The following is a 21,686-nucleotide window of genomic DNA, read 5'->3' on the forward strand; positions in this document are numbered from 1 at the left end:
AATACAGGGATGCAATTGCTCCTGAGTCCCTCATGTATGCTGAGGGAAGAAGCTGGCCCTCCCCACCTTGCCCACTCCTGAAGTAACAGAATTGCATTAGTTACAGGCTCAGGGTCATGGGTCCAGGACACATATACATCTTATAGTGGAGCCATCTTAGTAAATCACCCCAGATTAAGGGCCAATTGCCTATAAAGAGCCTGATTCCATCTCTGCACATGACCCACAGGAACATCAGTCATCCTCAAGGAAAACCAACACCCAGCTTTAGGTTTCTGCTATTGCATGCTCCATTGAGTTAAAACAGCTGATGACCATCTGCACACAGAAGCAGGTAATGCGTGACAGGCCATGCCAGTGCCTTGCCTGGGGCTGATGGCCTGGCCAGGAGTTGTTTGGTTGGCCCTAAGCACCCTGGTTATGAAGCAGACCTCTGAAGTAGCACGAATCCACAGCACCTATAGGGCCTTTTATAACATGGTGTTCAGGGCCCCCCACTAGATCTCTGAATTCAAGTCTGGGAATAGAGTAGAATGTTCCTCTCTGGCAAGTTCCCAGAGAATGTTGATGCTGATGGTTGAGGGACCCCACTTTGAGAACCACCATTCTGGTCTAGAGCATTTTTTTCTCTGCCCTGCTGCACATCATCATGATCTAGGCACTCTACTTCCTGGGTCCTACCACCCATAGACTCTGCCGACCTTAATCTGTATCCAGCATGGATATCTGAAGATCTAGAAGCTCCCTGGTGATTTTAATATGAAGACTATTTTCTAGAGCCAGAAAATCTGGTTGCAAACTCTAGCTGGTACCCTGAGAAAAGTCACTTTACCTCTTCAAGCTTAACTTCCTTCAAATAAAATATGGATGGAAGTTCTTAATTCTCAGGGCTGTTATGGAAATTAATGATATAATGAAAGTAAAGCGGGGCTGGGGATTTAGCTCAGCGGCAAAAGCGCCTGCCTGGCAAGCGCAAGGTTGTGAGTTCGGTTCCCGGTACCGGAGAAAAACCAAATAAAATAAAATAAAATAAAAAATAAAAAAAAGAAAGTAAAGCACCAAACACATAGTAGATGTTTAATTCATGTTCTTCCACCTTTCCCTGACATTATCTTTACTGGGGAGCCCTCCATCTCTATCTCGAAAGCCAGATTCTGTCCACTCATGTTTTCCTTGGGTTGGGCCAGCTGTGTTCCCAGAACCCTCCTGGGCCCCCAGATATAAAGGCAGAAAAACAGACTTGGTCTCTTAAGGATTTGACATTAAGCAAGGAGCTCACTTGAATGGGGGGCAAGGAGGGAAGGGTTTGTAAATAAATTTTAAAATGTGAAAGATTCTATGAAGGAAATAAGAGGTTAAACACTGGGAGGCAAAAATAAGGCTGATTACGTAGGTGATCACTTGTGGAAAAAAAGGCCTTTCTTTTAGTTGACCTCCAAAGTAAAGAAAGGACTCTTTCTGTCCTGATGGCCTTCTTTGCTGGCAGTGTAAAAGTCCTCTTTCATTAGCAGTGCAAGACACAGATCGTTCCATAGATTCTCTCTTCTGTGCTAGCTGCAGTCAACTATCCCCTGATGGTAGCCATGGAAGAGGCCAATGCTAGCACAGACAAGTATGGGGGGAAAAAATCTGACCCTTTCTAAGGGACTGGTGGACATGATCTGCAAACCAGAGACCAGAAAGAAGCACCCTACTCTGGCCACAGATGCCAAAGCCACCAAATCCACCAAAGCCACTGCCTTCTCATGCCTCAAATTGAAGTATATTCACTTTAGAGCAGACGGTTAAGAGCACTACTAGGAGTCATATGAGCCAACAAGACCCACTTGAGGTTAAAGCACAGTCGGGTGACTAAGATGAGGAAACAGTTACTAGAAGCGAAACAAAGCATTGCTCCTCCAACATGGCAACTATCCAGTCCTAGGCCAGCTCAGTCCTGACACTAGGATTTCACTTTCTGCCTGTCCATTAAAGTTCTTTCACTCAAAGCTCCAAGCCCAGGGTCTTAGCAGATACTGAGAAACAAAGACCTAGGATCCAATTTTTAAAAAAGGTATTGATTTGATCTATATAGATGCTCAGAAACTCTGGAGCTAGACCAATGACAGAGATAGACACCAACCCCAGCCAATATACAAGAAAACAGTGTGAACAAGCACTGCACCCCACTCACCCCAAAACTTCTGCATGCCAAGAAGCAGATAGCATCTAAGATACCTTCTTTTTTTGGTCTTTTTGAGACAAGATCTCGCTATGCTATTTAGGCTGCCCTTGAGCTAACTTTGTAGCCCAGGCCAGTCTCAAACTCATAATGATCCTTCTGCCTCAGCCTCCCAAATGCTGGGATTACAGGCATGCGCCACCATGCCCGGCCAAAGATACCTTCTTACTTTGGATTTTAGATCCCTCCACAAGCACAATCTCAATTCCAGATGAGGAACCCAGAAGTGGTGACTTATCAAATGTCCACAGCCAGTCTGAGAACAGCCTCCAACTTCCATTCCAGTCTCGAGACTTCTTATGCTGTCGTGTGTTTCTGGACACTTGCTGAAGTGGAGGTCTTCTCTGTGGGTGGCTGGAGCCCATGCTGTAGGTCAGGCTCACTTCCCCTGCACTCTCAATGGCTTCCATTGCCCACACCCCACGTCTTGTCCTCCTGCAGAAGGGCCTCATTCACTTGTCCATGAAGCCAGTGGAGGGGGTGGCACGGAATTTGGATTTTATACACTTCAGTGGGTCTCCAACAAGATGCCAGCAGGTGAATTTTTCTGCCTGTGTATGCTTCACACAGATTTGCTGCCCTGACTTCTGTTTGTCCATCTCTGTTCCTTTCGCCATATTTTAACTCTACAGAAGAAAATAAGAAAAGTGACTTGGGTTAAATTCTCATCATCTATCAAGTGGCTTAAAGACATCTTGTTTAATCTTTTCAACAACCCCATATGCTAGATATAAGTATGCCCAGTTTCCTAGTGAGGAAACTGAGGCTCAGCACTGCCAAACAATTGCCCAAGCTAGGTCATCTGGGAGGCAGAGTCAGTCTCTGAACTTCAGACAGTCAGTTACTGTAGTTGTCTTTGTTGACCAGCTTACCACACTGTCCTTTCTTCTGAGAGATTCTGCCCGGAGGCACTTGAGGGCTACTGCAATGCAGTGGACTGTGGAGGCAGAGGTCACTCCAAGGGCATGTCCTTCCCTCTTAGGTAAACTTGATCTTTTGAGCACCCAGCCTTGCTGAAGACACAAGCTGGCTCATCACCATTCCTGACAAAGGGATATAGCCACAGACACGAATAAGGTTATGTTTCCAGCAGACACAGATGGATCTTTGTAAAAGCATCAGAACAACACTGCTCTGCCAAGCCCTCCATGAAGGTGCAAACTGCTAATGTGATTTGAATGTGTCACTGGTTAGCATGGATCCCATCAAAAGGTTTGATACAAGAGCTGAAAAGTAATAAATAAATGTTTCTGATATAAGCTCTGCTCACATCTGAACCTGAAATGAATTCTTAGCTGTCTGTGTGGGAGCCAATTTCTGTGTTTTAAAATGGGGTTGGCAAGCAAAACAAGAACAAGATAGAAATGAACCAATAACATCAAGAGCAGGGATTAATTAAGGTCCTAGAGTTTTCCACAAAACAGTAAGAAAGGAAAATGGTAATAGCACTTCTTCCCAAGAAGGACAAGAGATAGATAGACAGATGACAGATAGATAAATAGATAGATAGATTGGATAGATAGATGTGATAGATAGGTATGATAGATAAATAGATAGATAGAGATGGATAGATAGATAGATGATAGATAGTTAATGTTTCTGGAAAAATAATTTAATTTTGACACTATCTGCACAAATCAAATAGGCTTATTTTTCTCCTACAGTGAGTAAAGATTGCCCTTTCCTTATCATTTATTAGAAATCAAAACACTGTTTCAAATGGATGTGTTTAATATTTCAGACTATGTAGTACGTCCAGTACAGAAGGGTAGCCGCAGTAAGCAGGCAACTGAGGTTAGGAAATAGATAAGAAGCTAAGACCCGATCCTGAATCTTATGATCAAAGATTTCTCCTCTATCTGTTCCTTCTTGTCCTTAGAGCCGTTGCTTCTTGGCCATTCCCTCATTCTTGAACTTGCTCCACTCTGAGGAGGAGAACAAGCTGGGGTCTTCCCTCTCCTGCTAATATACACGTATCCAAGCAGCACTGATCACAACATCCCCACATACAGCGAATTCCCTTTTCCAAATAATTCTGGTCTACACACTGACACGTATTCTCACTGAAGACACCACCTCATAAAATAGGGAGAAGATGCTGACAGCAAAGACCTTAAGATCTAGACCATATCAATATAGTCCAACTTAGTGGCTTGTTTTTCCTTTGTGACATTGGTATGTGGCAGAGATTCTCAACACCTTTGGCTGCTACCTTCCCTTGCCTCCTCTCATATCTAAAGCTGTGGTAACAGATCACTTCCCTGACTTCAGCTCCCTCCTTCTTTCTGTGTATTTAAAATGCCTAAAGAGCCAACCTAGTGTATTGTGCTGTCTCGGTTGAGTGCTTGACAACCCTAGCCCCCAATGCCTTCTATTCTAGACTCTGACATAGGTAAAATTTAATTCCTCCACTTTATCAATGTGGCAAGTTTGAAATTCAGTATGTCAAGTTTACCTGTAATGAGGGACACCTCTACTAACCCAGATGACAGGACCGGCATGAGGGATAGTGACAATACAGCTAACTCAATTACCAAGTGTTCGGAATGTGTGAAGTGCTATGCGAATGCTAAGTAATAATGTTATGGTTGCATCTGAAAGATGTGCATATCACCCAGGAGCATCAGTAAGTCAGTAACATAATTTGCAATAAGTCATCATTAATTAACACTAAATTACTAGGCCCTTCCTCGGGAAGCAGCATATTAAACTGACATCAGGATGTGAAGAGTTCATTATGGCTAATGCTATGAGAACACAAACTGAAGGACTTAATAGTGGATTAGAAGGTGTTTATGTCCAAACACCTCAATGTGGGCTCTGCAGCTGCCACACTCCGGCAAAGATATTAGCTTGTTGCTAAGGAGGATCATGGGAGTGTTGAAAACTTAGGAAGATGCTCCCCCAGCATGGGATAATGAGGCATTTGGAAGCGCTGAAAACATATGAGAGCTGGTACCCTGCCCTCCTCCTCCCCGTCTTCCACCAGAGCCTAGAGGGATGAGACAGAAGCAATGAGCAAGAGGTGGCAGTGGCAGTGGTCACCGAGGGGATAGATAAGGGTCAGGATTGCTTAGGGAGCAAGACAGCAATGAGTGTGGGTCCAGGTAGGCTAGGATAATCACTCAACTCTTCAGGTGATTTGGTGTCCCACCCTAAGTCCCCTCTTCCCCTCCCCACTTACTGTTATCAAGTGATTTTTGCCATGTCTAACGGTGTCACTGTGAATTTAAATGTGAAATGATCCTAACATGCATGCATGAAGCTGGTGGTGAATTAACACTGGCATAACTAATATAATCACTAATCTATGTATCCATTACCATAAAAATAAAATGAGAAGTCACACACAGTATGAACACATCTTCTCCACCATCCTCAGTGGCCTCAGGTCTGTTTGCAATAAAATGTCTACAACACTTGAACCACAGCTGTTCGGACACAGCACACCATAGCTACTCGCCAGGTACCCGCCTTATTCCCACAAAGTAAAAGGATCTAGTAGAAACACACTTTGTTCCCAAGTCTCTTTATTAGGCATGAACAGTGCTTATTAAAAAGGAGGAATATTTCTTCTGCTACTAACAAAATATTATGATGAAGACAAAAAGTATGAAGTTTTGTGGGATGAGATATATGGTTTTTTATGCATCTATTCACCCAAAAAACATTTAAAGAACTGTGCCTGCAAGAAGGATACAAACATGAATGAGACAGAAGAGATTTTCCCCTCAAGACATTCTTGTGCTAGTCAGAGAGTCAAAGAGCCAAATGACTAAATAGTTACAAAAGAGTGAAGAATAAGGTGGGTTCACAGGTTATGCAGAGCACACTGGGATTGGACAAACCAGGAAGGTGACTGAGGATGCTGCTAGGGAAAGGTATGTATGGGGATCATCTGGGAATCTACCATTACAAGCAAAGGAGAAACAAAGGCACGAATTCTACTCCTGGAGGAAGAAACCTTTCCCATCACCAAACCTGCCCCCTTCAGCCAGCACACTGCACCACCAGATTAGAGTCTGGCCAATCCGTCTCCTCTCACATGATGACCAGACTAAAAGAGCTGCTTACTGTAAAACTGAGAACTCAAGTGTCAAACCTGCCATCCTAATCAGAGAAGCAAGCAGAGAAAGGGCTCTGGAGAGAGAGAGAAGAAAATGAGCCCACAGACCCAAGGAACACCAACCTACAGCAAGGAGAGAGGGAGAGGGATGGTTTTCTAGCCCCCAGTTCTAAACCACTAGAAGGCTCAGCTCTTCTTATGGGCCCTGGACAATGCTCACAATTTCTTTGAATATCTCCTTAATTTAAAGTAGCCGGAATGGGACTCCAGCTCGGGCACTCATAAACAAGAGACACTGAAGGATCCAGGGGTAGAAATGGGTGACCCTGCACCCTCACATATGGCACCTCCTGCAGCCGTGATCACGTCAATCATCATTACCAGAAAGAAGCCAGAGGACCAGGCAAACTGACTGGACTAGGGACAGAGGGTTGGGTTCTCCAGCAGGACTTCACACCTACTCATCAGCTTTTCATGAAGATAAAATCTCTGAAGCACTTGCCCGCTTCTCTGGAGAAAGACGTGAGATAAATACAAGGCATTGTTAACAAAAGGGGCTTTCTTCTTCATTATAAAGCTATCGGAAAGGAATGACTTTTCTAGGCCATAAGGGAGATGCAGTCCTGTCTCTACAGGTAACCTTGAAAATCAGACACAATGGCTGTCCCTTTTCTCAATTCTCTTTCTTCCCCTACACACCTCCCTGAAGAAGCACACTTATCCATTCATAGCCTTGTTTGAGTAATGAGACAACAACTTCATCCTCTGCATACTGAGTGATCATGGTCACTGGTTGGCTGGACTCTTCCCTGTCTTGTCAGCTCAGCACTGCCCATCCCTCCATGAGGACCAGCCTCCCAGGTGAAAGGTTCCCTCCAGCAGCCTAGGGAAGTCTGTTTTTGAAAGAACAAAGGAAAGAGTCCCTCTTGAGTTGCAAAATTTCTCACAATTTTTTCTGTGGGGACAAGATGTTTGTGTCAATAAAACTGTGCTTAAATATTTCAATATATATTGTCACTGGAATACAACCTGGAGACTTGCAGAGGGTCACCAGTGAGGAACAGGGAGATGTCTAGAAGCATGAGGAAGAAGAGGAAGCCATCAGATACTTCTGATTTGTGGCAACTGAGGCAAAGAAGTCAGGTCAAGAATGGAGGTGTGACCATTTTCTAGGTGGAGGCTTAGATGCTTAGAACATGTTTAGCAAAGAATATACCCTGGGACAAAAGCAGCAAAAAACCTATCCTCTCTGAGCATCTTCCCTGATTGTGGGCTTACCTTTCCCCCAACAAAAGAAGCCTTACTCTATCTTTTGAGTCTGCTGGAGGATACCAGACATTGAGAAGTCAAGTCAGATTTTGGAGCATTTGGGATACTCAACCCATATCTTCTTCATTTATAGAGATTTTGCAAAATAAAACAACAGCCACCATGACCAAACTCCTGTCCTTGCAATAGTCATCCACCACCTCTGAGCCCATGCTGACAGAGTGAGACCAGGTGGTCACATTTTTGCAGATGATCTCCCTTCGCATGACACCTACTAAGAAATCTGATGAAAGCTGGGTCAATCAGCTTCTTCCACAGGGAATGAGTCATCTAAGTGTGCACTGAGTTAAACTGAGTGGTCATGGATAAGTGAGGATGGAGTTAAAGGGATGTATTGAGCAAAGCCATACTAAGCTGAAGTTATGAGATGGCAGAGACCGGGCATAGGTGGAAGTCGTCCATGTGCAGAAAGATGTATATAAAGAGAAATGCAAAAACACAACATCATATGGCCTGAAACAGAGACAGAATCACAGAAAAACTTGTTCCAGCCTCACCTCCTTTAATTCCTCTGTTTGTTCAATCTGTACAGTGTATCTTCCTGCCCTCACTTTGAGATACCTTTAGTGGATTTTGTTCTTCACACTCAATCCCTCACTCAGACAAGTCCTCCCCAGTCTATTTCTTCTTCTGACAAATGATTAATTTCAGCTTAATTTCATCCCAGAAAGTGACCTTTAAGATGTGAAGTAATGTACAAAGCAAGTTTTTATTAAAAGCGTGGATGTGATGTAATTCCCTTCCATATTCCTGTATTGAAACAGAGGTTCTTGCTCTCCCCGTGAATCAAGGGGGAAATGGACCTGAAGCAATGGGAATGGGACTTATTCTAAATCAAACTGCATGATGATCATTAACCTAGAACTAGAAGGCTAAATATACTTAGCCTGCTCAACCTACTGTAACTTACAGTGTAAAAGTATACATCCATATTAACATAAATGTGCACACACATGTGCACAACCTTGTATGGCCATAAACATACTTCACAAACAGGAACTGCCTTCACATCTCCTGGCTTATCACAAGACAACATGTACCCCTTGAGTCAACTCTTATATGGATTTGCTTTCCAGAGCACATTTTCTAAGCACTCAACAGTCTGTCAATGGAGAAACCAACTCATAGAGTAGTTTACCGGTCTCCCTGAGGCGGTTCACGTAAATATTGCAAACAGCAAGTTTATACTGCCAACTCACTTCAGAAACCCAGCAGAATAAGGTTTTACAAGCTCTCTTCCCACAGGAAATCACACTGCAAATATAGAGTGAGCATAGCTGGTATGATGCTGCCCTGCTTGATGGATGTAACTTGAAGAAATACCTTTATTTGTATATGTAATGAATTTTTTAAATTACAAAGGTAATACACATTTACTGTGGGGAATTCTGAAATCCCAAAAATTCAGAGGAGAAAATAAAGCTGTGCTTAAATGCTACCACCAAGAGACAATTAAGGTCTGTAGTTGATGTATTACCTTCTAATACATATATATATGTCTCTGTGTGTGTGATATATGTGATATATGTCATATATAGATACAGTGTCATATATTCATATGGAAAGAGACTAGATATATAATATATGTACACTTATGTACATAAGTATATATTTCTATGTTTGGAAAAACTGTAATAATACTTTTTTGTTTGCTATTTCACTTAACATTATAGTGCTAGAAGGCAGAGATAACTAATGAATATAGTATATGTTTTATTTTTAGTCAGATAAAAAATTTTCTAAAATTAGGTTATGTTTGCCTTAGTCACTTTCCAGTTGTTGGCACAAAATGCTCAACATCCACAACTTAAAGGAAGAGAAGTTTATTTTGGCTCACGGTTTCAGCCCATGGCTGCTGGTTCCAAGACAGAAGCAACACAGCAGAGGGGCACAGTGGGGGAAAGCTGCTCGCATCATGGGGCCATGAGGCAGAGAAAGAAAGGCAGAACTAGGGAGAGAGAGAAACCCTTCTGGGTCACACCCCAGTGACTCACCTGCTCCTGCCAGGGCCCACCTCCCAACTGCACATTCAGCTCATCGGCACATTCACCTGCCAGTGTTTACAGTGCCACACCAATCCAGTTACCTCCCACAAGCCCCACTCTGCACATCTGAGAATTGGGGAGACATTTTAGATATGAATCATAAAGATGTTAATGGTTGCATAACTCTAAACAAAAATATTGAACTATATACTTTAAATAGATGAACTTCAAGGTATATAAATGATATGTCAATAAAACTGTGTTTTAAAAACCCTAATGAAGCTAGGGATTTAGCTCAGTGGCACAGCACCTGCCTGGTGTGTGAAGTCCTGAGTTCAATTCTTGGTAGGAAAAAAAAAACCTTAATAAAATACCATGACATTAGGATGACTAACAGGCACGTAATGGAAAGGTTAGCATTAACAAAAAATAAACCGATCTTAAAATTCTGACAATCCTTCATACAACAAGGATATGGAGAAACTGGTACTCCAATAAGAATATAAAGTAGTTCAACCACTTTGACAGTTTGGCAATGTCTTACAAACTTTACTACCATACACCTATTATACCTCCTAAAAATCCTACTCCTAGGGATTTACCTATAAGAAGTGAATGCCTAAGTCCATGCAAAAACCTGTGCAAAGACACTCATAGCAGTTTTATACATATTAACCCCAAACCAGTAATTACACAAACACCCACCAGTCAAAAAATAGATAAACACATTTTACATATTTATTTGAAGAAATATTACATAGTAATAAAAAGGAATTACTAATACAGGCACCAACGGAGGTGAATTTTTAAAAACATTGGGTGGAATTAAAGAGGTCATACAGAAAATACAAAATACAATATTGTTCCATTGATGTGAAACTCTAGAAAAAAGAAATCTAACCCACAGCAACAAGGAGCTGATCAGTGGTTGCTCGGGCTTTACAGTGAGAGAAAGCAATTGAGGGTCAGGGATGTAGCTCAGTGGCACAGAACCTGCCTGGTAAGCACAAGGCCCTGGGTTCAATTTCAGGTACCAAAAAAAAGCTATTAAGTGCAAAGGGACACAAGAGAATTTTGGAGAATTAAAAAACTGTGTCATAATTGTGGTAGTGATTATGCGGTTATGTACATTTTTTCTAAATTCATAAGGCATATACAGAAAATTGTTACATTTTTATTGTATGTGAATTATACCTCAATGAAATTTATTTTCAAAAATACAGAAAAAAATTCATCATCCTATATACCTGTGGGAGCCTTTGTTCCTCAGTAAATTGCTCATCAGTAAAGTTGAATTTTTAAAATGGAAATTATATATTATATTGTGCTTGTGTTCACGGGTCAGTAAATATTTTTCAAAAACACCTCAAATTGAATATTATGCAGTGATACTATTCAGTGTTATAGATAGTATTCAACATCAGAGAGCCACAATTTAATTAACTAGTGCGTTATTACTGAGTACACTGGCTTTTTTTTATTCTTCTTTCCTTTATTCTTTTCCTTTTTTTTTCTTTGCACTTAAAAATAACATCTCAATGAGCATCTGCATATGTAAAAAACTCTGTCTAGATTTTAGGTTCTTAAAGATAGAAAAATTGAGTCAAAAAGCAGAAATATTTTCAAGGCACACAATACATTCGCAGCAATATCTTCTAGAGCCATGGAAATATTTTACATCTGTTGCAGGTGGTTGTATGTGTAAAACTTCTTGGAGCTGTCTATTTAAAATGTGTGCACTCAGGATGTATATCTCAATGGAAATCAATAAAAGAGATGAAAGTTTGGACTAAATAACTACAGTTGTTCTGACATTTTACAGTCTTTCTCCAAAGCGCTCCTAATCTAAAAGCTTTTTTAATTGTACACAATATTTATTGATAACTTGTATTTACCAGAATTTTAGAATAGCATCATGATTGAGCCCAAAATACCATAAAGTATCAATGTTCCTCTCCCTCCACCTGAAGAGTCATACATTTGCATTGTCTAGCCCCAAGTCCATCAAAGGATTTCCCATGTAGATATCCCCTGCCCTGTACCACACCCACACCACAACTTGTCCAAAATGGAACACGTCCTGTCTCTCCTCCTGGCCTTTACCCAGCACAGGCTCTGTCAGTGTGGGCCCCCAGCTCACACAATTTGCACTAAAGGTGCAGCCCTAAGACACAGGGTGGGGGTTGGAGGAGCAGAAAGCAAGTCTGTCCACCTTAAGTCTTACTCCAGGACACAACAGTTTAGTCAGGTTGGTCTCAGTCCCTCTGCTGTGAATTTACAATTTGCACTGAGAGCCGCTGGCAGAGCTCCCCCCGGATCTCTCTTTCTGCAGTCTCCAACCTCTCCAATTCATCCTCTGGAAGAAGAGCTTTCTGGAGCCCAGTGCTAACCATTTGGTGTTTAGAACCTTTGCTGGCTCCCCAGTATCTCCTCAAGAAAGGGCACCGGCTCCTTAGTGTGGCAACCAATGCCCAAACTGTCTTTCTAGTCTCCTCTCTGGCTCTCTCCTCCAGCTCCTGACAAGCCACATGAACCATCCACTGATCACACAAGATGACCTACAGGTTCCCACTACAAGTGTTCCCAGCTCTGAGCCTCTGCTAATGTTGTTCCTCTATTTAAAATGTCCCACCTCACCTACTTTAGGGTGTGCAAACTTTACCTGTCCTTCCAGGCCCAGCATGTGTGCAAGCTTGCCCTTGCTAGAATTCATCAAAGGGGCTTTTGAACCGCTACTGTGTGCTACTCCTGACCTTGAAAGACAGTCTGTCTCCTCCAGTAAACTAGTTCATTGTGAGTCATAATTAGATCCAGTTTCCCCCATATGCCTTCTTCCTACCACAGCCCCTGGCATGGACTCAGCAACTCAGTGCTCAATAACTGGGTGTGGGATTGAATTTTCTAAACCTGTCATTAAAAAAAAAGAAAAAAAATGGAGGGTTACAACAAGAGGCCTTAGGTGCAGCAACCTGAGAGAATGAGAATGAAAAACAGAGGAAGAAAATCCTTTGGAAATGGATCACTCCCCAGGGTCAATTTTATCATCAAAAGGGACAAAGGCTGCCCAACGTATTCCCTGTAATAGTGCTCCTGGGTGAGGGGTGGAGATGAGGTGCAGGCACCAAGGCTGAGACAAGAACATGGCATACAGGGAGGAGCACTTGTTTCCCTAAGCCTGGCTGGGAAGCACTGGGGTGCTCTGGCCAGGGGCTCACCAACAGCCCTTAGGGAGTAGCTCACTTTCCTACACCCAGGAGGAGCACAGAAATCAGCTCTTTTAAAAATAGACGGAAAGAATAAAGCAGAAAGAAAAATTCTTCCATGATGCTGCCTCCCCTGGCAGAGAAATGATGGAGATAAAAGGAAGAAGAATGGAATAGTAAAGCCAGTTTCCAATCTGAATCACAATAAAATGCCCATGAGGCCCAAGACTTCCATGTGATGGAGAGTTAGCCACCGCTGCACCGATCTCCCTGGGAAGGGGTTGCAAAGTGAGGATAAAGAGGGGAGAGAATCGAATGGCTTTTTATAGTCCCTAATATCTCTTCTGACACCAGCGTGCACAGCTTCCCTGTGCTGGGACGCTAGGAAGATGAATGGATTTGTCTTTTCCTTAAATACCATTACCAGGAGCACTGGGGAAAATGAAGAATGGGCTGCAGACTCACATTCAAAGTTCCATCTCTTTCCTCCTAATTATGAAAAAAGCTACAAAAACAAGTCCCATGCGTCTTCCCCCACTTATGCCTGCCAATCTCAGGAGAAAATAGGTAGCCCACCGAATTCCAAAGACTGCCTCCCAGAACCAGAGCTCAGCTCACCACTAGCCCTGAGGAGCTAACGTTTAAACCTAGTCCATCAGCACAGACAGATCCACACTAGGTCAATAGCCTACTTCAAGATCCATTAAGTCGCTTGCAGGGGACCATCGTCTCTAAAACCCAACAGCATTTTCCATTAAGAGGAATCACAAGGGTTTGCTCTTTGCCACAGTTACACATGATTCCACTTGTTGATAGGCTCTCTGTTGTTTTGGTGACTTGAGCCATCCATAAGCATCACGATAGAGCAAGAAAAACAAATAAAATTGGTGGTCCCACTTTCAGCTTAAGGGTAAATTTAACAACAGGTGCAAGATCTGTACATTGGAAAATACAAAAATGGCTGTGAAAAATGTAGCGCTCTCTGTTGTCAAGTACTAGAACCAATATGTGAATTCAGCAAGGTCATAAAACACAAAATTAATATACAAAAATCAATTGTGTTCTGTTAGCAGCAAATAATTGGACAATGAAATTTTAAAATAAGTTTATTTACAGTAGTACCCAAACCCTAAAATGCTAACAATAAATCTAGTAAAGTTGTCTAGACTCCCACACTGAAAACTACAACACATTGTTGACATAAATCACATGAGACATAAACTGATGGAGAGATTTCTCATTCAGTGTGGAATTCTTAGCACTGTTAAGATGTGAATGCTCTTCAAATTAATCTACAGTACCAACACAATCCAAATCAAAACTTCAGCAAGCATCTTTTATGGAAATTGGCTGCTATAGTTTGGATTTGGAATGTCAGTCAAGGGCCCATGAGTTAAAGCCTTGGTGCCCAAGGGGGCACTATTAAAGTGTTGGAATCTTTAAGCAGTGGGGCCTTGGCCAGACTTCAGGTTTGAGGGAGTGCCCATGAAGAGGACTGTGGGATCCCGGCCCCTTCCACTCTTTCACTTTCATACCCTGGCTGTGAAGTGATCAGTTTTCCTCCTCCATGCACTTCCACCATTATATGCTACTTCAACACAGGCAATGGGCCCAATCTATCAATGTCTGAAACCACCAGAACTGTGAGCCAAAATAAACCTTTTCACTTTATAAGTTCATTTGACTTTTGCCACAATGACAGAAAGCTAACTTACATATTTGCAAACTGATTCTAAAATTCATATGGAAAGTCAAGAGAGTATTATTCCTAATGTTTCATTGAAGAATTATTTTCTTATTCGCTATAATGGTTTAAGCAATCTTTCATTCTTACATCAGGTAATCTGAGCAATGTAGTTGAGGATAGTGATATGTAATGTAACAACCACTGTTGATTTGTATTGTCTTGAGACCCTGTATCATTTTGAATGTTCTTGCTCTGATTTGTTTATGTTCATGATACTGGTATGCTGCTACTGTTCTATTTTTTGTTTGTTTGTTTGTTTGTTTCACATTTACTACTCTCTTTAAAATAAAAAAATAAAAAAAGAAAGTCAAGGGATCTAAAATAACCAAAACAATTTTAAAGAAAAAGACTTAGAGGGTTTATAGGAACCGATTTTGAGACCCCCCAAAAAAGGCTAGCTACAATGATCAAAGTGGTGTTTATCAGTGTAAGGATAGATATATTGATCAATGGACTACACAGCATGTCCAAAAATAGACCCACATATATACATGGACAATTGATTTGTCACAAAGGTGACAATGTAATTCAGTAGAAAAAAAAGATAGTTTTTTTTTTAATGAACTGGGAAATTAAGATATCCATATGGGAAAAAAGGTGAACCTTGACTTATTCCTCACACCACACACAAACATTGATTTGCAATTGATCATAAACCTAAGCATAAAGCCCAAACTATAAAACTTTTACAAGAATACATAGGATAAGATCTTTGCAATTTATGTTAGGCTGAGAGTTCTTAGGATGCAAAGGGCATGAATCTCAAAAAAAAATAAATTGACAAACTGAGCATCATCAAAATGTTAAAATTCTGTTCTTTGAAAGTCATTACTAAAAGTATAAGAAGACAAGTCACAGACTGGGAAAAAATACTTGCAATGTATACATTTTATATATATATATATATATGATAAATGTAAATGTAAGTATATGCTAGACAAGGATTTATCAAGTCTATAAGAACTATTAGCCATTCCACAATGTATACATACAGTATATCAAAACACCTTGTCACATACCATAAAGACAAAATTTTTATTTGTCAATTTAAAACAGTTTTTAAAGAAAATGAAGGACGCTTGGCACTCAATAATAATAGGACAATTCAGTCTGAAGCAGATAAAAACACAAAAGAAAGTATATGAATAGGAAATAAACACATTAAAAGATGCTCAGTATTATAGTCATCAAAAATGCATATAAACCCAAAATGAGATACCACCACACACCCACTAGAATAATTAAAGTGAAAATGCCTATATAAAGAAAATGTGGTATTTACACAAAATCTGGTATCTACCCTGCCATAAAGAAAGATAAATTTGAGTCATTTATTGGAAAGTAAATGCATCTTGATACCATGATGTTAAGTGAAATAAATCAGACACACAAGCTTAACTTTTGCTTGGTTTCTACTATATGAGAAATCAAAATTATAAGTAAAAAGAAAATAAAAGATAGATAATAGGAGTAAGGAGATAGATCTTTCTCAGATGGGAAGGGGATCAAGAGATGGAGGGAGGGAGGAGAGAAGGGAGAGAAGGGAAGCTATGAAAGAGAAATTGGGATGTGTTATATACAAGTACCAACTTCACACAAGGTATCTAAACATTATGCACTACAAACACGTACTAATAAAAAATAAATAAATGGAAAAAATGAAATGCCATTACAAATTTTTTAAAAGCTTGTAAGCATCAACTGCTCACAAGAATGTAGAAAAACTAGTACATTTAAACATTGCTGCTAAGAGTGTGTAATAACAGAAAATAATTCAGCAGTTTCTCATAAAGGTAAACATACACTTTCTGACCTATCATAAAAGTTATAGGACCTAAGAATTTACTCCAGAAAACTGAAGATCTACATTCTCAAAATGTCTATGTGAATATTTACAGTAGCATATTCAAGTTGTAATTGCTAAAAAGCTAGAAATAATGATTCCAACAACAGGTACCCACCAAATGTGTTTCCATATTCCATGCCATGAAACTACTCAGCAAACAGAAGAATGGAGACTGGTACACACAATGCCACAGATGAACCGCAAAAGCATTTATCTATGCAAAAAGAGTCAAAAGAATATTTTATTTAGGTGGAATTCTAGCAAAGACAGAACCACTGGAAGTGACAGAAAGCAGATGAGCAGTGTTCTGGGAAAAGACGGAGAGATTATCTGCAAAATGGAGTGATGGAATTTTCTGGGTCGATGCAAACATTCTAGCCTGATTGTAGTGATGGTTACATGGGTGTATCATTTGTCAAAACTCTTCCAATCATGTTCTAAAGAGTGTGCATCATACAGTATACTGCCGTAATCAGCTATTAAAAATTCCCCAATGGCCCATGTGCTATATGTTTGGTCCCTAGCTTGGCACCACAGACAAGTGGTAGGACTTTCAAGAGGTGAAGCCAAGTAGAACATTTAGGCCATCGGGTGTGTGCCCTTGAAGGAGATATTGGGATCCCAGGCCCTCTTCCTTTCTGTTTCACATCTGGCCATGAGGTGAATGGGGCTCCTCTGCCATTGCTCTCACCCTCATACACTGTGCTACACAGGCCCAAAGCAACACGGACAGAAACCTCCAGAGCAGGGAGTCAAAGTAGAACTTTCCTCTTTTCAAGTTTATTCCTCTCAGGTGTTTGATAGAGGAATGGAAAGTAACACATATGGAAAGTATGCCTCATTGAACTTGATTTTAAAATGCTGAAATGTGAGTTCCAGCCCCACATAAATCTTGAATTGGTCTGAGAAATATCTTGGGCATCCAAAGTTTTTACAAACTGTCGCAAAGATAACAATGTGTAGCCAAAATTGAGAACTATTCCATGGACTAAGGAGAAAAATGAAAGACTCACTGTCCTGGGCTGAAGTCACAGATCACACACATTGTCGGGTCACCAATGTTCCTACGGCTCCCTTTAGTGCACGGCTGGTTCACATGACCTCTCTGCAGGGCCAGGTCATGCTATGGCAGTGGTGTTCATTACAGAAGCACATCTTCACTCCCAAGACTAACATACAGGGCCAATAGTGCCTTTGAAGCCCCCTAGTCTTTCCTAACAAGGTACCCAGGTGAGAATCAGCCCTGCGTCCTGGCACAGTGTGAGTTTGTCGGCATAGCATAGAAGCCTAGATGTGATACCAAATACACAAGCTGTCCAGGGAGCACTGGGAGGACCCTCCAAGTAACATGCACTGGGGCTCTCTCCTTGTGATTGGCAGCCAGCAAGGGGAAAGCAGCCACTAGGACAGAGCAGCGTTCAGAAGATCATGTTTGGAATCACACGGCTGGGGATTGCGGGAGTGGCACTTTCGTGCCTCACTTTTCCATCTCTGAAATGAACAATAGTGTTGCATTTTGGATATTTCATTTGTAAAGAGTCAGTGGCCTCTCCAAGGAAGAAGACTAATTCCCCTGGTGCAGGTCAAGAAGAGAGCTGACTCCAGCAGAGCCATGAAAGTCAGTGTGAATTCTGTTACTTCTCACTCTTTCCAGCCTTGCAATTTACCCACCTGGTGACATAGACACACAAGTCACACACTGTCAGAGCCAGAATTCAAGAATCGGTGTGATTGGCTTCCCAATGTCTTCTTCAATTGGGGGACAGGGGTGTGGGTGACCTCTGGTTAGAGTTGTAGGCTGCAAGGCCTAAGATAAGTAAGCCCTGAGCTAAGCTCTGCTCATAGGAGTTTATGATAATGAAGCTCCCCTTGGGAGCTGAAGCCAGGGGGAAAGACCTTGCTTACTTGGGACACCCATGAGATTGTAGCTCCCGATTAGTAAGGGTCTATTGCTTGGATGATGCCCCCCAGCAAAAAAGGCATTCCAAGGAAGGGTCCATACCTAGACTTTTGGGTGGGGCAGCAGCAGGACACTCAAGCATCAGCAGATGGGCAATGACTGGGCAGAGCAGGAGTGTGGTAGCACTCAGGAACAAGAGATACTCAGAGACCCACGCTGGCTACCATACAGGTATCAGCAGAGAATTTTATCCACGAGGGGCCAGTTTCCAGGCATGGGAAGTGGGTGAGCTTGAGCCAAGTATGACCCTGTTCTGCAGGGTCTGGAGTTCCTAGACTAATAAAAATACTCAGAACCAAAGAACAAGCCAGAGTCAGGACACAAAACAGAGATTAGGCTCCCAGGCAAGGCAGAAAGAAGCTCAGGGGTCAGAAGTGCTCCATTTGTCGTGACTCCTAACTGCAGCATGGTGTTACAGCAGGAGGTAAGGTTACACCTGAGGCCCACAGGAGGAGAGAAGGGACCTATGGAAAAAAGGGACCAGCCAGACATGTCACATGAGCTCAGCAGTGTCACTCTCATCCCTGTTCTCACTGCTGGGGGCTAGTTAGAAACATAGGATCTCAGACCCCTACTCATAGCTACTGAATCAGAATCTGCAGACTAACAAAATTGCTGAGCAACTCAATTAAACTCTTCATAGCACTACCTTCCTGGCTACTAATCACATGTGTTGGGACCTACAGCATAGTAGGTGCTCAATTTAATATTAATTGAATAAATATGAGAAGAGTTAAAATTGTTTTCTTTCCACAAAAGTCACTACCCAGTGTCCTCAATGAACCAAAACCTAAGTAGCATTCCAGCCTCTGAGTTTTACATGATGTTTACTCTGTTGAATACCAGATGATTTTATTCCCTCTGTCTTAACATCATATAGAAGTGTGTTTACTAGCACAAATGTTTAGAAAGGTACAAATAAGGAATATAAGATGGACTCTTCTTTCTTTTTTAAATCTTTCATTCCAAAAGATCAGTTTAATCAAGGAGATAAGAAGCATCCAGATAAAACTCAGTGAAGGGATGAATTGGTGAGATGAAATCAAACACAGCTGCCACTATGTGAAGGCCTAGAGCACCTGCAATCCTTCCACAAGGAGAGGACTTGGAAGCCCCCTGTCCCACTCCTGTTAGGAGTAAGACTGGTCTGGCTGGCCTGGTCCTCCCTTCCCTGATGGACTGATGCTCACCCTGCCACCACCAAAACTGGCCTTGCTTGTGACCCTGGGTAAACACCTTCCCTAACTCCATTTCCCCAAAGATCAGTTGATGCAATGGTTCTCATAAGCATTTGGTGTTCTCAATCATTTATATTAATTCCTCAGAAAAAAGCAAGGAGGAAAGGAAGGAAAAAAGGAAGGAAGGAAAAAAGGGATGAAGGGAAGGAGGGAGGGAGGGAGGGAAGAAGGAAGGAAAGAAAGAAGGGAAGAAGGAGGAAAGAAATGACGGAAGGAGAGAGGAAGGAGGGAGGGAGGGAAGGAAGGAGAGAAGGAGGGAGGAAGTGAAGAAAGGAGGGAAGGATATATAAAGGAAATAAGTAGAAGTTTCAAAAGTGAAAAATAAACAGCTGAAATACAATACTGGTTCGGTTCAGTAGGATAATGGAATTGACAGAGGAAAGAATTGTGAACTTGAAAATAAATCAATATCAATTGTCTGATCTGAAGAACAAAGAGATCAAAGAAAAAAGACGACCTCAAGCAACTCTGAGACTATATCAAAGGCCACATTTTCATGCATGTAGAGTGGCAGAAGGAAGTAAACAGCTACCGACCAACACAATTGCAGAAGTAATGACTGGAAACTTACCAAAATGAGAAAACTCCTCCACAGTGTTACCTTTTAGACTGAGGAACTTCAGCAAATCCAAAATAGAATAAACTCAAGGAAAACCCCACATACATACATCATAATCAAACAGCTGAAAACTCAAGATAAGGATAAAAATCTTGAAATCAATCAAAGGAAAAACATAACATACAGAAACTAAATTTCACACAACTGTGGATTTCTCACCAGAAACAGGGAGGGCAGGAGAGAGTGGAACAGCATCTTTTAAAAAGTTGAAACAAAAGAAGTAATCACAGAATTATATATTTAGTAAACATATACTCAGGAGTTATAATGAAAGAAAGACATTCTCAAATAAGGATACATTTAGAGAATTTATCATTTGGTATAATTGTTGTAAAAGGATAGAAGAAGTTCTTCAGACTGAAGGAAAATGATGTTAAGGAGAAAGTTGGAATTTCCAGGATAAAAGAAGGGCACTAATAGCCTAAAAATGGAAACATATACTTCTTTTTCTCCATTTAATCTCTTTAAAACTGCTGAAAACTAGTAATATAATATTGTCTAGTGGGGTTTTCAATATAGGTAGGTGCAACACCTTTGTAGCTGGATGCAATTACATACAGCAACTGTTACAAATGGAGGGTTAAAGCACTTACATTTCTACATTTTATTTGCTGTGGTAAAATCTTAATTCTTAGATTGTCAGAGTTTAGTTATGTATATATAACCCCTAGAGCAGCCACTAAAAAAAATTACAAGAAGATACAGACAAAATATCAGTAAGTACATCAAACTGGCATAATAAAATAAATATGCAAGTAGTTCAATAGAGGGTAGAAAGAGAAAAACAGGAACAAAAATAAGAAAGAAGAAATGAAAACAAGTGACAAAAGAGTGGACCTAAACCCTACCATTTCAATAATTATATTAAAGACAAGCAGTCAACATACAAATTAAAATAGATTAATAAATTGGATAATAAGAAAGCAGGATGCCTATAAGAAACCCATTTTGAAAATAATCACATAGGTAGGTCAAAAGTAAAAGATAGACCTGAAGATGTAGCTCAGTGGTAGAATGCTTGCCTAGCTGGTGCAAGGGTATGGGTTCAACCCCCAGCACCACAAAAAGTAAAAGATATACCATACAAGCACTAATCAAAAGAAAGTTAGAATTATTATATTACTATCAGACAGAGTAGACTTTAGAAAAAGAAATATTTCTTAGCATAATGAGTGGAATATATAATTATAAAATAAATGTAGTTAGTTTCTCCAAGAATCTAGGGACTGAGGATGGATGGATGGATGGATGGATGGATGGATGGATGGATGGGTGGGTGGGTGGATGAATGGGACCCCAATCATCCCCACGGAAGATCTCAGAAGCAGAATAAAGTCAGATTGTCAGTCACCTGGGAGACCAGTCACCTGGGAATAAAACATGTGCCAAAGTGGAAGGAAGTGAGCACTGGGACTGTCCTGTCAGTCAGCCCTGGTCCCAAAATCTAGTGTGCTGGCCCTCAGGATCACTTA

Source organism: Chinchilla lanigera, unplaced genomic scaffold (assembly GCF_000276665.1).
Source record: "Chinchilla lanigera isolate Chin_1 unplaced genomic scaffold, ChiLan1.0 scaffold00009, whole genome shotgun sequence".
Taxonomy (NCBI): domain Eukaryota; kingdom Metazoa; phylum Chordata; class Mammalia; order Rodentia; family Chinchillidae; genus Chinchilla; species Chinchilla lanigera.